The 14669-nt window shown below is 41.5% G+C and overlaps 1 protein-coding gene across 2 annotated transcripts in view; it reads left to right on the forward strand.

Moving 5' to 3' along the window:
- The first annotated feature begins 476 nt into the window (after window positions 1-476).
- The window catches only part of rerea (arginine-glutamic acid dipeptide (RE) repeats a), a 121464-nt gene continuing 107271 nt past the window's right edge, over window positions 477-14669 (forward strand). The window contains exon 1 of one of the 2 annotated variants that reach the window (XM_067528557.1): window positions 477-634. The gene's annotated coding sequence lies outside the window, so the exon portion shown is untranslated. Of the gene's footprint in view, window positions 635-7873; window positions 7890-14669 lie in introns of those variants that run through there. The other variant, XM_067528558.1, reaches the window with a different exon arrangement.

Consider the following 14669-nt stretch of genomic DNA (forward strand, 5'->3'; position numbering starts at 1 on the left):
TCCAGTCACGTTTTCCAGTTCTTTTGTTTTTCAGTGTGTTTTAAAATGTCACTACATGTATTGTTTTCTGTATAGCTTAGCCAAACTAAGTAATCCTGTTCAAAAGTTATTTCTCTTGGCTCACGGACAAACTAAACTCGCAGCGTCACAGGTTCCAGAGGATGGAGACAGAGCAAGTGTCAAAGAACACGCACCCCGAGGACTCTCTCGGTGGATGTTCCCGGTTTTGGCCAGTGGGTGACGATATTTTACCGGTTGAACTTTGAGAACCCCCCAACTGTTCTCACCCTAAGATGAAGAAGGATGCTGTCATGCTGAATGCTTCTCATACACTAGTCTGAGCATCCCGGCTACGATTACTCCCTCTTTATCCTCAAGTCCATCATTTATGACAGCATTATATGAAACCATAGTCCGCTGCGTTATAGCTACATAAGAAAAGACACAGGTGGCACTGCAGCTGTTGTGCTACTCTCTGTAGTGGCGACACTTGGCTAACTAACGTTGGCTAATTGCCCCTGCTGCTGCTGCTGCTGCTGCTGTTGCTGTTGCTGTTGCTGTTGCTGCTGCTATTGTTTGTTGTTGCAGTGTCTCATCAAACAAATCACAGATGTTGTAGATCAAGCATTTTAAGGTAAGTGCTGTAAGCTTCAACCAGTCGCCTCATTTACCTTTGACGTTTATCACCAAACGAGGAAGAAATGACAGATATGACGGCATAGTTAGTAAACGTTGGACGGTTAACGTTCACCCCTGTTCGCTAGCTATTTGGCTAATTTGACTATTAGCATCAGCTAGGTAGTTAGCCGCTAGACTTGTTTGCCCCTGCTGGTTACCTTGAAGTAACGTTAGCGGCTAGCGCCAGTGACTAGCACTGATTGGGAACTGTTTGGACCAGCATAATGTATGGAAACAAACAACTCGTTAACACCGGTTAGCATCGAGCACATGCAACGAACACAACATGACTTTATCTTATTAAACGCTTTATATTTATAACATGCACACAACGCTACAACACATCACAGCAAGCGTTTTCTCATTTTGAATTATCCTGTGTGGTATCTCGGATGCAGGAAGTAGTCGGAGCCCATATAGCTATTGTCATTAGCCCCATGGAAACGTTAGCCGGCGAAGCTAACTTGCTGTCTTTGTGTGTTTAACTTGTGCTCAATTATATTGTTGTATCGCCTATAGTTTGTGATTATTTACGAGTTTTGTCTGGCTTGGTTTTAAACGAAGCCGAGAAGTGACATGTTGCCTTTTGAAAAGAAGATGCATTGCTTGAGAAATGTCTCAGCAAATAAAGACAGTACAATTGGCATTAAGTATGAACACTTCTGACAGGCTCAGTAGTTAATAACATTCAGTAGTAAGTCGCTTAGTTGTGAGTAAAAGTGGTATAAAGAGTGATATTTGTCAAATTGCTGCCTATAAGGAAAGTTTTAATAATAATAATGGTCTTGACAGCACATTTTACTAAGCAAGGATATGCTCAGTGGTGTGTTATGTTTAAATTATTTTAAACTATAACATAAACATGTGGTTATACTTCAACTAACTGCTCAGTCATTCTCACCTGTTCAGACCTCCAGATAATGACATGAGACTGCAAGGAGAGGTCACTGAACTGAAAACAAAGGTTATTCACACATTGCTAACTTCTGTGATATCTGTTATAGCTTAGTAATGTAAGGATTTTTAAGAAAACAGACACACATACATGGTTATTTTGACATTTTATTTTCTGATTTAGATTTTCTCTAACTACCACCTAGACTTCAAACTTGCTGGGTTAGGTTATTTTAGGATTACTCTGACAAAAAAGCAACTTAATGTTTGGGTTATAGTTTTTGTCGGAGGAGAATTCTTAAAGTTCAGCCATGAGGATACTTTAAAATTGCCTTCAAAAGAACATTTGTTGTTTTAAATTTTTTGTTTTCTTTTATGTTTTTCTGAGGCCCTTTATCTGGCTTTTGTATAAATGTGCAAATGTCCATTTTCAATCCACATTATCCAGTTAGCTCCTGGGTCAGAGGAGGTCAGTGTTTATAAGTGTCTCAACCTGAAGGCCATTTCAAGACAAGCAGTGGGTAAATTTGCTTTGAATCACATATCCAAAGACACACCCTATACATTCAATGTTAATTTAGTTGGGTTGCTGTAATGGCAGCAGAGTAATGATAAGAGAAGTGTAATAACCCTGCTATTTTCCTTAAATGACTAATGTGTATTTGAGTAATGGCCGCCTCCTCTGAGTAATATGTGGCAAACGGAAGCCCAAACAGTATTAAGGAAAATCCCATTTTGCCATGTTCTGAAACATGTCAATACACATGTTAGGGAATTCAGTGTTTACATGCTGCGCTCAAATGGCATCTTCATGTTTTTCACCTAAATGTCATCACTTTATTTTTCCGTGACTCTAAATTCTCATCAAAGATAATTCCCCTCTAGTCTTAGAGTTTTTTAATTTGGCGTACAGAGGCATTACCACGTTGTGTTGCCATACAGAATGTTGTTATGACCTGTCAGTGGTGAGGTTGGGCTGTATGCTGAAAGGCTCATTTACTTTCAGCAAGGCTATTATGTTTCAAAGAAAGGTGATTAGGCTGATGTATTTTTTCACAGCTGTTTTGCTTTGGGATTTCATATACACTAAAATTATGAAATTATATTGGCAGGAGAGACGTGTAAGCAGTGGAACCTCTGCTTTCCAGAACCAATACAGTAAATTATGTGTAATCAAGCATCTTTAAATTTGAGGTTTGTAATTAAGAAAGTGTGTTGCCTTGTGTTTATGTCCTAATGACTATGCATAGTTGCTGCAAAGAGGAGGCAGTGGACAATGAAGAAGCAAGTGGATAAACTGATTTGGCTTTTTCCTTCCTTCACAGTGCTTGATATCAGTTGCATTGCAAGATATCTGGCTGTTACATAGAAAATTAATGCTCTGAACAAAGGAGCAATGTTCGCTCAAAGACCTCTTGATGGGCCATTCAAGAGCTGTATATTCATTAAAAATAACAATCTGTCAGCACTTACTGACAGCATGCACAACAAGCCAAGCTCTCTTTATTGTTCTCCGAAGATGTTTTTCAGTTTCCATGCCAAGAGCTGGGTAATTGGCTGTAGCAAAGCCTTGCATGTGTTGTTTTAAGATATTGGACTGACATACACAGGGCACAGTGGCAGAAATGAGCCCCCCCCACAATCCTCCTCCTCCTTTTCCTATTCCTCCTTGCTTATCCCAGTGAGTTGGGGAGGCAGGATGCTAGGTGTGTTTTGTGTTTTTTGACAGTTTCCCTTCACCTCTCATAAGAGGAGATCCAAGCATGATGCATCATATCTCATCCTTGTTTGATTCGGGCCTAGCTCTGCCGCTCAAAAATTGTGCCAATGAGATAGTATCCATGTTAACAATTGGCTGTCTTGCTACATACTGCTGGTGGTATTTGATGTACAAGATGTGATCAAATCTGCTTTCTCTGTGAACTCAGCCTTGCTGAAGTCGGTCTCACTTCATCTTGTAATACTGCCTGCATCTTACTGGGTCACATCTTAACTAATCAGACACATTGTGCTCTTTGTTGTTGCCAGGTTCTTGGCAGGTACTGCAAGAAAAAAGAGATCTAAATATTTTTCTTGTTCAGTTTTATATGTGGGTTTGAGAGTATGAGATTGCAAAGTGTTGCAACTCACCACATTTCAGTGTACTCTGTGATTTATTTACATAAGGGGTTGTACAATATAGTGTGTGGAAACTGGAAATGGAAGCTTGGCAAACATTTGTAAGAGTTGTGAAGCAACAGCAAGTGGTGAACAATAAATGGATAAAGTAGTTGTGATAATAGTGACTGCACAGCTCATTTTTTCTTTGTTACTAGTATCTTAGTCTTTCACATTTTTAGATTTCTCACGTGTCTTAATAATTATTAGCTAAAACACCTCAGAGCATCCAGACGATAGCCTATTTTGGGCTTAGGTATTTGAGGTCAGTATTTGGCTAAAATAGTACTTTATCAATTACAGTGCCAAAAAGTGTCAATTGAAACTGAAAAATAACAGTCAGCCATTTGCCATCTCACTAAAAGAGGAAAATGAAATGGTGAGGATCAGCTGGCTTGCCCCTGAGGAAGGGGGGATGATGATGAGGAGGGCTCTGCCGCTCTGTGTGTCAGTGTTGATTAGGTAAGAGATTGCCTCATGTAATGACACGGCATGGCGCCAGTGGTGCAGAAACACAAACAATGCAAACCAGTGTTTTACTGCACACACCCCCTGCAGCTGCCTGCCTGAAGATGTTTATATAGACACATACACTCTCTGTAGAATATTTCAACATCTTTAGATGGTGTTTCTTTTCTTTTTTCTTTTTTTTTTTTCAAAGGGATGCACACATTTAACCCTTTTGGAAACCAATAGCCATTTTATCTCTGTGCTTTACTTCTTCTGCAGCATAAATGAAAGCTGGAGGTGATTAAGGGAAAGGACCACAATAGAGCCTACGCAATTTTCTATTAGCACTAATTGTTACTATTGACAGCAATATTTTTCATCACAAATATATTTTGTTAAATAGGCTAAAGAATGTGCCAAACCCTCTATTACCTTACATATTCTGTTCTTGTTTGTTTCTTTTAGTACTTCTTTTTTTCATGTATAGCAGCGTTAACCTGAAAATATAACTTTTTCCTGCTTAGCTTTATAGTTTTGAATCCTACACAAGGAAGTGTGAGAATCTACCTACTTTCCTGATGCAATAATTAGGATAATTATTATACTGTATGTCTATCAGAGTCATCTTGATTAGCAAGCCTAAATCATGAAGTTGATTTAATTGATTACTTTACAGAGAGACTTGCCAACAGCTGTCTATTTTCCAGGCACAATGCATGTCTGTTTTTGTATTGACGTGGCTTTAATAGCTTGTTGTTTTGATTTTTGTTATAGTTTTGGGTATACAGTAGATTAAATTACCACACCATAGATCAGATAAATCATTCATACATATTTTCACAATGCGCTGGTTGTGCTTGATGTCCTCTGTGACTAATAAGGGGGTATTGCACTGTTGTTTTGAATGTGCAACAGGGGCAGTTTGTTTCCGGAGCTGCAGAGCCCTGACGTGTGACTGATATTCTATTGGAGATGGCACGCAAACCAGTGGTCAGCTCAGAGTTCTGTAAAGAAATGACCCTGCTGACATTGTACTTCTCTCTCTTCTCATACATTCACAAGGTGCCTCTAGTAAACTGTGTCCTTGCTTACCCTTGCAGGTGGCACACCTTTTGAACCTGCTGAGCTTTCAGTTTAGGTGCTGGGCCTTAGAGCTGGATTGACTGGGTTTAAAAATGGACATTGTCTTTGTACCCTAGTTCGAGCAACCAGCACAGAGAAAATGAGTTCTGAGGATTGGGTTTAGTTTTGCCACTGTAGCACTTCCACTCTGATACACTCTAGCTACCATCAGGGGAAGGCTGTCAGAGAGAGGGAGGGAGAGGGGGAAAAAGCGAAGAGAGGAAACAGCGAAGCACAGCAGTGCTATCTAATAGATCAATTTGTAATAAATCTGTTGCCTCAAGCTGTTGTTGTTCGCTACTCAGTAAAAGGTGTCTGCGTTTCTCAGGCAAGAAAATGCTTGTCAGGCTGGGCATACAGAGCTATCAGTGAATGAGATGTGGCCAGAGAGCAGTAAATCATTTTCTCTGTGCTCAGTTTACATAGGTTGAACACATTGCTTTCTTATCATCACTTTCTATTGGTTAAAAAAAGGGGGGGTATAACCAATCGATGGGGCTGAGCTCAAAAATGAGGAAGTAATGGTCCACTTACATTACATTTTCCTATTATCCATTATGAGGCATTAATCATGACGGAGAAGGTATTGATTAGGCTATCAGCCAAGGTTAGTCAATTTATTTTCCATTCCACAATATGAGGATTTGTTGAAAACAGAAAATAGGAGAAAAAAAAAAAAAGAAGAAGAGGCCAGAATGAAAGTGGTCATATTATTATGGCAACAGTTCGATCTTTAATGTTAAAGAGCGGATCTCTGTAAAGACCACGTGGGACCTCTCCTGCTCCTCCTCCACCAGCAGCCATATGGACCATACTAATTGTGTTTTACGCCACCCATTCCACTAAACCACCGGGGACTTCTGGTAGCGCTATAGCTATAATGTCACCAGCAGTGGGCTGGCTCATAAAAGAAACATAAGGAAGCAAGATGAGAAGACAGGAAGGCAATACAGTGGAAGTCAACACAATTATTGATTTTATTCAGATGAACTCTTTGGTATCTCTTCTGAATCAGTATGGTTTCTGTCTGTATTATTTCTTTTACCAGTTGTATCTATTGTCTTACACTAGGATGCAGTTCATTAATTCTAGGCTTGATGCCAGTGTGGACAGATTTTGCTAATAAGAATAGTTTGTTTTTGTTATTCAGTGTCAAAAGATATTTTATATAGCTAATTAACATTATGATTGTTTTTATTTTGACAGACCCCAGATTCGGCCAGGTGTCATTGCAAAGAAAGAAGGAAATTGCCTTTCTTCCTTTTTGTTTTGGGACAACACAAATGCTGAGGTTTGAATGCTGAATGTAAATGTGACATTTACAGTACTTGCTTTGCGCTTCAGGCTAGGGATTGGTTGTTAAGTGTTTGAAGTGCTAAGGTTGACTGAGGCAAATACTGATCAGTATGTGTTTTAACGTGTTTATAATATGCAGTCATGAAAAGGGCACATTTATGGAAACCAGATCTTGTGAAGTAGGGGGAGGGCTATGAGAGAGGGGAAAAGAGAGGATGTGTGTTCCACTGTGTCCCTGCTAACGGTTTTCTTGTAATTATTAAAATTGATGTTTGCTGTGGAGCTGTAAATCTGTAAGATCTCCTGTTAATAAAGCAGCACAGGCAGCCATGCCGTTAGGCTGGGAAATAAAAGGCAATCAAGCCGCCAACATCCTGTCCCTCGCTTCAAAATGAGGCAGGAGAAATCCTAATTAACTGAGAGGATGAGCATCTCTTACTACAGTGCTTTTCTAGTCAGTTCTTGAGCTAGCTGCTATACTCTAATAAAGATCTAGGCACCTGTAATCTCTCTCACTCCTTTCTTTCCTCCCTTCCAGCCCCCATTTGGCTGTGGCTTGCCAGAGGTATTTCCTCCCCCTCAGTTTATCTCTTTCTCTACCTCCTCCTCCCACCTTATGTATGAAGTTGTGGATGTGACCATTGCACTGATAGAGTGAGAGAAACTTTGTTGCCTGGAGGTGTCTGGGAGTCTTGCACAGGAAATCGGTGAGCTAGATGATGGCCTCTGTGAAGTTTATTGCCTCTTATGTAAAGTGCTAAGAGAGAGCGAGAGAGAGATGGCATTGATTTCATAGATACTCTTTAAGATGACAATAAAGGTGTATTTCTGTGTCATCTTCAAGTGCTACTTTTCAAATCAGCGATGTGGCAAATTACTCGTGTCGTCAGCCACCCATATTCAAACAGTGTTGTGTGATCATTTGTGGACTTGAAAGTCAGGGAAGATCCTGCTTTGCACAGTTGTGCAAGTATCTCCGCAGCAACAGCGCAGCCTTTGAACATGACAATTAGTAATAGGTTGGTTATGTTTCATGGCAAAGTAGCTCTAATACAAAACAAAATGTGAAGTAAATCTTATGCTATAAGCCACATCTTACTTTTTGCGGAGGCGTAGGTGGTGATTGATTGTTTGAAACCTGATCCTCACTATTTACCTGTCAACCTATCTTTTTTCTTTTGCTTTGTCTGTGGATGGCCGCAGAGCGCTTTCTCTTTAGCTGCCCTCCCTTCTTTGTACCAAGCAGCCCAAAAGCCTCCAGGGATGAACAGACAAATAGAAGACAGCGAGAGGTGAGGCTCTGTCCCCCTATTCTCCCATCTATCTTTCTCCCTTGCGAGCACTCTGTGAGGACAAATTTCCGGGCACTCAAAAGCAGCAAATCGACTCACTGTAGGATTCACTGTCACTTAACTGAGCTGGGGTATAGCAAAGCACTAGCAGGCCAAATCCTACTCCTCCTCATCCTCCTTCACTTCCTCATTTCACTGGCTTCTCGTGATGAAAATGCTATTTGGCATAGCATTGCTAAGGCCTGGTACTCTGTATAGATGGGCTTATTTTAGTCTAGTCCCCCAATAGCTCTTAGTTTCCCTCTTCAGTCATACATTAATAGGGCCACTACTGACGCCTTGATTAAGTGCTTGTCACATTTCAGAGTGGATGGATCCAGTCAGCAGTATTCTATCTTGATTTGCTCTGGTTAATTTTAAGCAATATGATTGGCAATAGAGATGGGGGTGGGGTCTGTCATCAAGGTTGGGGATTTTGTTGTTTGTGCACAGATTTCATGATTGCGAACGTGAGGAGAACACCGTCAGAGTTTCAGTCTTTTATTCTTAGCACAAAGAAGATGATCTGCTCGGCACAAAAAACAGCACTTGAAATGTAGTAACTAGAGGGAGGTGGTGTCTGGCTTCACATCATGCTCCTGCACATGCAATAGTGCATAGACACATGTGCTCAATGTAATGAAAGCTAAAAAACTCTCTTGACAGCAGGAGTTAAAATTTCACTCCTGTGTGAGACAGCTTTGTCACAGGGAAGAAATTCACCACCACCATCTTGCAGCCCTCAGAGACCATGCTACCTTGGAGAACCAGCAGTCCCCCCCCCCCCACCAGTATTCTGTATTAAGCAGTCAGCCTTTTGCTCTAATCGACAGGCTTGTGAAATTTTCAACAATGCACAATGCTGCTTACTTTCTTTCTTCTTTTCCCCCTGCCTGGCTCTTCCCAAGAGTTTTTTGTCTTGTCTGTGCAGCTGCTGCTGTGAAGAAGATGACAACAGGCAGGGAAAAGTAAAAGGACATGTTGACTTTACCCCCCCCCCACACACACACACACACACACACACACAAACAAGCCCTCTTTCCTCTCTATCACTCCACCTTGCTAACTCTGCTGCTTATTTTACACAGGACCCATAGTGCCACTGCAGAGTGGAGATAAAGACTATGAAAGTTAGAAATGTGTGTAATATTCTTTGGGAATTTACCTTAGGAATGTAAGTGTATGCTGTAGAAGGAAGAATGGAGGTCATATGAATTTATGGGAATTTTTCTAAGCAAACAAAGAGGAAGGCCTCATGGGGCACAGGAATTGATAGCCATATTTTAATTGTTTGTGACATGCAAAATGAGAAACGATAATTTGTGACTAGTGGACTCAGAAGATTACAATGTGGTTGTCTGCTTAAAGGAGTGTAAGAGACGTGCATTACCAGCTTTCTGTCTCCTTCTCTGCCCCTCTGAGCCTTAAACCACTCACAATCATTTAGCTAGCAGTGATTTTGCCTCTGTTCACCTCCTCGCCCTGTTTGTGATCCCGTGGAGCTGCTGGTGGAAAACCACCCAGACTTCTTGAATGAATCCTCTAATATGTGTGTGTGTTTGTGTGCATGTGTGTCTACTTGCAGCCCTGGCTCTCGGCAAATCTCTGCAACTCCACCTGATTTGACTTGGTAATGGGGCATTGATGAGCCTTAGGGGAAATCAGAAAAGGAGCACAAAACCATACAGCAAAAACGCACTGCTGTGAGGCAGCAGTAATGACAGCATCAGGCTCCTCAATAACAATTGGGAAAAGAGAGGAAAAAGAGAGGGTGAGGTAAAAATGGAGAACTGTAGAGATATACAGTACAGTCGTCTGTTGATGTCTACGGCTGCCTGCTATTCCTACAGGAGAAGAAAGAAGCTAAGAGGTGACAATGAGCTTTAGCACCCAGGCTTCAACTCGATTTTTGTATTTTCACTTCAGAGTACTGAAAAAGCAGGTTTCTCCCCAGGACAGCAGATTATATACATCTTTAGCAGAACTTATCGCTCACAGAATATTGAGTTCAGTGTGGAGGACATAAAAGGTCCAGGAGTAGTAGGGGAGATAAAAGCAGGATTGCTTAAGCACTCAACATTATTTGGTAACATTTCTATTGCTGTTCATGTAGCCACTAGCCTAATAATTCATCTTGCCTAGTTTTATCACTCACTACACGCCTACACACACATAAATCCACACCCACACAGTAACTACTCACAAACACAAATCCCCCTTCCTAGCAAGAGTAGACCCCTCTATTATAAAACAAGCGAATGAGAGATGAAATGCTCATCATTCTGCTGTCTCACCATGGCTATCCAACAGATGAGTAGTGCTGCTAACAAAAAGCAGGGGCTGCCTGCGCCCAGCTCCCTCACAGGGGCATCTTGTCTATGTTATCACTCCAGCTAGTGCTGCAATTAATATTAATGTGCTTTAAAGCATGCTCCAGCAGCCCTGCTTGCCTCTCTCGCTTGCTTTGGGTGTGTGTGCATTACTTTATGTGTATGTGTTTGAGTAGCTCAGGAGGAAGAGGGCAATAAAGCCAGTGGGGGATTAGAATCTAGGCAGGATATGACAGTCCTCATGTCAGCTGTCTTAGCGGTGGAGGGATATGTGGATAAAGGCAAAGGATGAAGCTGAATTCAAACCAGCTAGACAGGCCAGTGGTAAAGTATGTAGGTAAAGACTTCCAGCATCCACAGTGGCTGAGCTGTGGGCTGTGTGCAACCTGTTTATTTAGTCATGTTGGAATAATGCTTGACCTTTTCTTTCAAGTCCGCAGCTTGACCTTTAGCACCTTACTCCTGTGCAAATCGGTGTGAATGTGTGTGTCGGACCCACACGCATTCAAATACACAGAGAGAGACACAAGCACCTTCTTTTGGGGGAGCTTCATGGTCTGCCAACTCCAGAAGTGGATTGTTCCAAATTAGTATGCATTAGGTGGTTAGTGCAAAGCATTTAATTATGCGAGATGGCACTAAACTGTCTATGTTATGATTAGCCCAACACGTTACAACCTTAATCTCTTCATTTTTTTTCTCTCCCTTTCCATGGGTGAGGAGGAGATGCTGGGTGGTGGGGGTGTTAGGCTGATGAAGGAGGACAATTGGGGGACAGCTTTTGAAATACTGCCATATTCCCATTAGATGTTACAAGTATTTCCAATATCTCTGCAGCCAGTGTGTTCTCTCTAGAAGGATTTTCATATTTTCTTGTGTTCCCTTCCTTCAACCCCCCTCTGGATGCCCCCGGATACTTTGTCAGATGATATTGAATCAAGTCGTTTCCTTTTATGTGTATATGTGCACATCTCCGCTCTCTGTTTTCACTGAGCCGCTTTTCATGGTAGGCAAGGCTTTTAATCTTGGGCAGCAGGCAGTGGTGGCGGAACCAGCCTGGGCAGGGTCTTGAGTGAGGCAGGCAGCCATCCAGTCAGTCAGTCACTGCAGTAGAGCCCCAGCAGCTCCCCGGAGGAGCCCATTATACAGGAGAGATATCAAACCATGAATCATTTACGCAAGTCCTCCCTTCCCCTCTCTTCTAATACACTGTCATGCAGCACTGATGCCCGGCCGAGCACTGGATTGCAGCTGTCTGCATCTTTAATGAATGATTACTGCATTTCATAAACGTGGGATTTAGTAATTAAAGTATTATTGATCTTTTCCACGTTGGCTCTAAGGTGGAAATTTTTTTTGTCCTCCTTTTCACACATATTTTTCTTACTGTCCTGAATATAACTCTCTCTAGGAACATGAGAGGGAGATTTATTTAGCTTGATGGTGTGATTAGTTTTTTTTTTTTTTTCTTTCTCCAGTTTAGTAATTTCAAGAATAGTCCACATTCTGGTAGGAGGGTGATAATACAGTAGCGTGGGGTTTTTGGCTCATTCTCATTTTGCAGTGAGGGTTGTTTTGGATTGTTTCCCTATGTGGGTGTTTTGTCTTTTGCGTAAAGGGTGTAGGGACATAGGGGTTAATGTGGTGGATAAGAGTGATTTAGGTCAGTGGTCGTGTCTACATCTGTCACTCTGACAAGCTGGCACTTTAGGAGGCTGTGCAGTGCTGAATAAAGGAGAGAGTGAAAGACTAGTGAGAAGAGAGCTGCCTCGTTCAAATGGAAAAAAAGGAAAACCTGACTTGACTGTGATTTTTGCTCTCAGTGACAGTCACCAGGTACAGGCAGACGTTTGATAAAAACCTAATCAGTTTCACTTTTTTATTGAGGATCAAGACAGTTAAAGCAAATAAGTGCATGTCTGGAGTGCATGTCTACCTGCTGTTCCCCATCTGCTTTTCTCTTTCTCCCACCTTCTTTCTCAGCTTTCCCTGCTATCAGATCTACTGGTCATTTAGCTTCTTTCTTCTCTTTTTCATCATGCTTGTCTTTCTCACTCTCAACATCTTTTCTGTGTTCCTTCATCCCCAGTTCCAATCACAAGTCCACTTCAGCTTCCATGTAAATATCACTATCACTGATGAGGAAAAAGTGCAGGCATCTGCAAGAGTGGATTAGAGAAGCCATTTTGTCTATTATTTATTAATGTGCATCTTTTTAAGCTATCATTTCATCCACTGTATGATTATGTGTTGTCATAAAAGCAAACATAAAAAAAATATAAAATTATAGTTTAAGATAAGACTTTATTGATCCCAAGATGGGAAAATTCCAGTGTCCCAGCAGTGAAAAAGGCAAGCACCAGATACTGCACCACACCAAATCAAAGGTGTAAAATCTCCCTGTAGTGATTGCTGTCTTATACCTATTCATATATTTTTGTTTGGTGGAATGTGGGTTAAATGTAATTATATTTATTCACAAAAACAGTGTTACTGAACGCGACATAAAAATCTGATTAATCCTGCCATTAAGAGTCTGAGAAAGTCTGTTACAGCTAGCTTGTGCTGATTGCCAGCTTTTTCTCCCTGCCCTATGGTTTGTCCCTTTTGTTAGTGAGCCACATGGCTCTCTACAGGGCTTAGTCTAATCAGTGCTAAATATTCAGCAGTAGCCCATAGCCTAATCAGCCAGAGCATAATCATTGTCAACCAATTGCATTCCTCTTGACCTCCCAGATGGAGGTAAACTGCGCAGCCTGTCCATAGCGCCGCCTCAATTACTGCAGCAGTAATGGTGATAAAGAAGACCACAGGCTCAAATGAAAATGGCTGATTGATGTGGACACACATGGCTCATAATTGGATTATAAGGAAGGATGTTAATGGTGTTAGGGGCGCCATGGTGGAGTGGGATTCTAAACACTGACCAGGTACTTAGTGATTTATCCCTCCTGTTTTCTCTTCTAATGGAGTTGTGCATCACAACAGTGTTCTTGGATCTTGGCACAATCTCCCTGTCCTACCCCTGCAAGGAGTGTGTGTGTGTGTGATGCGTGTGTGTGTGTGTGTGAGATGCCCAGTGACTGGCTCTCTTATGCTAGTGACAGCTGTGAGGTCAAAACAGAAAGCTGTCTATTTCCACAGCAGCAACTCTACTCTGCTCTACTCTTCCTCCTATTCATCTCACAGACACACACATACACAATAAGCAAGTGTGACGAAAGCTTAATGTGTTTTACTGTAAAGAATTTTATATTTAGTTTACTCCTTCAAAAAATACTCCAGAAGATGTCTTGAAATTCTGTTTGACTAAAAGTACAATAAGAAATGTGTATTGCTACAACTGGGAAATGTACAGTATTTTTATTAGATAAGGGAATCACATGTTTCATTTATTACAAAATTGCATGACTAATGGATTTATCAACAGAAGGAGGAGCTTGTTAGTTGTGTTATTTGGGGCAGTTCAGAGCCTGTTGCTGTCACACTGCTCTACGTTTATTTGTGTTTATCCAAATGGAGAGTGTTATAAGAAGCAGTAATTAATTGATCCTGGCAGCTCAAAGGAACTGTGGTTGAGTCCAGGGGCAGGTGCTGACTACGCTGCTGCATTTCTTAGCCTACTCCTCATCTCAGCATGCTTATCTCTGTCGAGTGACCAACATTTCCCACGGAGCGATTGGCTCTTGGTAAGTGCAAAAATGCTGGATGCTCGAGCCTGCGTGAGCAGCATAATGCCGACTAATGCCTGAAGGAGCGCTCTACCCATTTCTATCTTCCCTCTTCTCTCAGCTGCAGCTTAGCCAAGCCTGGCCAGTGGAGAGCAGAGCTGAGTGTCTCTTTTTCTACTCTGACTCTGCTCTGCCTGACAGTTTATTAAAGGAATACTACTTTTTTCCTCATGCCCGGGTGTTTGATTTCAACAGCAGCAGAAGCTGTCATGGCAGATAAAAAGCAGCGGGCACAGAATTATGGTGAACACAGCATCTGTATTTACTGCGTCATTCTCCCTGCTTCTGACAAGGGAGGAGGAGGAGAAAATGGAGGAAAGGCTACTGCATTCATGTGTCTTTACATTGACATGTCTCATCAGTGAGAGAGGTGGACAGTCTACAGTGAAGCCATCAATCAGACCTTTTCAGTATGCCTGTCCACACACAGTACTACTCACACACAGGCTGACAAAGGAAGGCATTATTGCTGCTGTTGACATATTTTTATTAACATCTCTTACAGTTAGCACTGTCGGAGTAAAATAGTAGGTTGCTGTTCTGGCTGAAATGTCAGGAACACATTTCTATGTTTTCGTTTTTAAATTAGACAGTAATTATACAGTTATTTTATATATTTATAAATATATAGTTCGAGGTAGAAACTTTAAAGAGTGTTTTCCCTCTAAGCCATGCCTTAA

This window comes from Channa argus, chromosome 13 (assembly GCF_033026475.1).
Source record: "Channa argus isolate prfri chromosome 13, Channa argus male v1.0, whole genome shotgun sequence".
Taxonomy (NCBI): domain Eukaryota; kingdom Metazoa; phylum Chordata; class Actinopteri; order Anabantiformes; family Channidae; genus Channa; species Channa argus.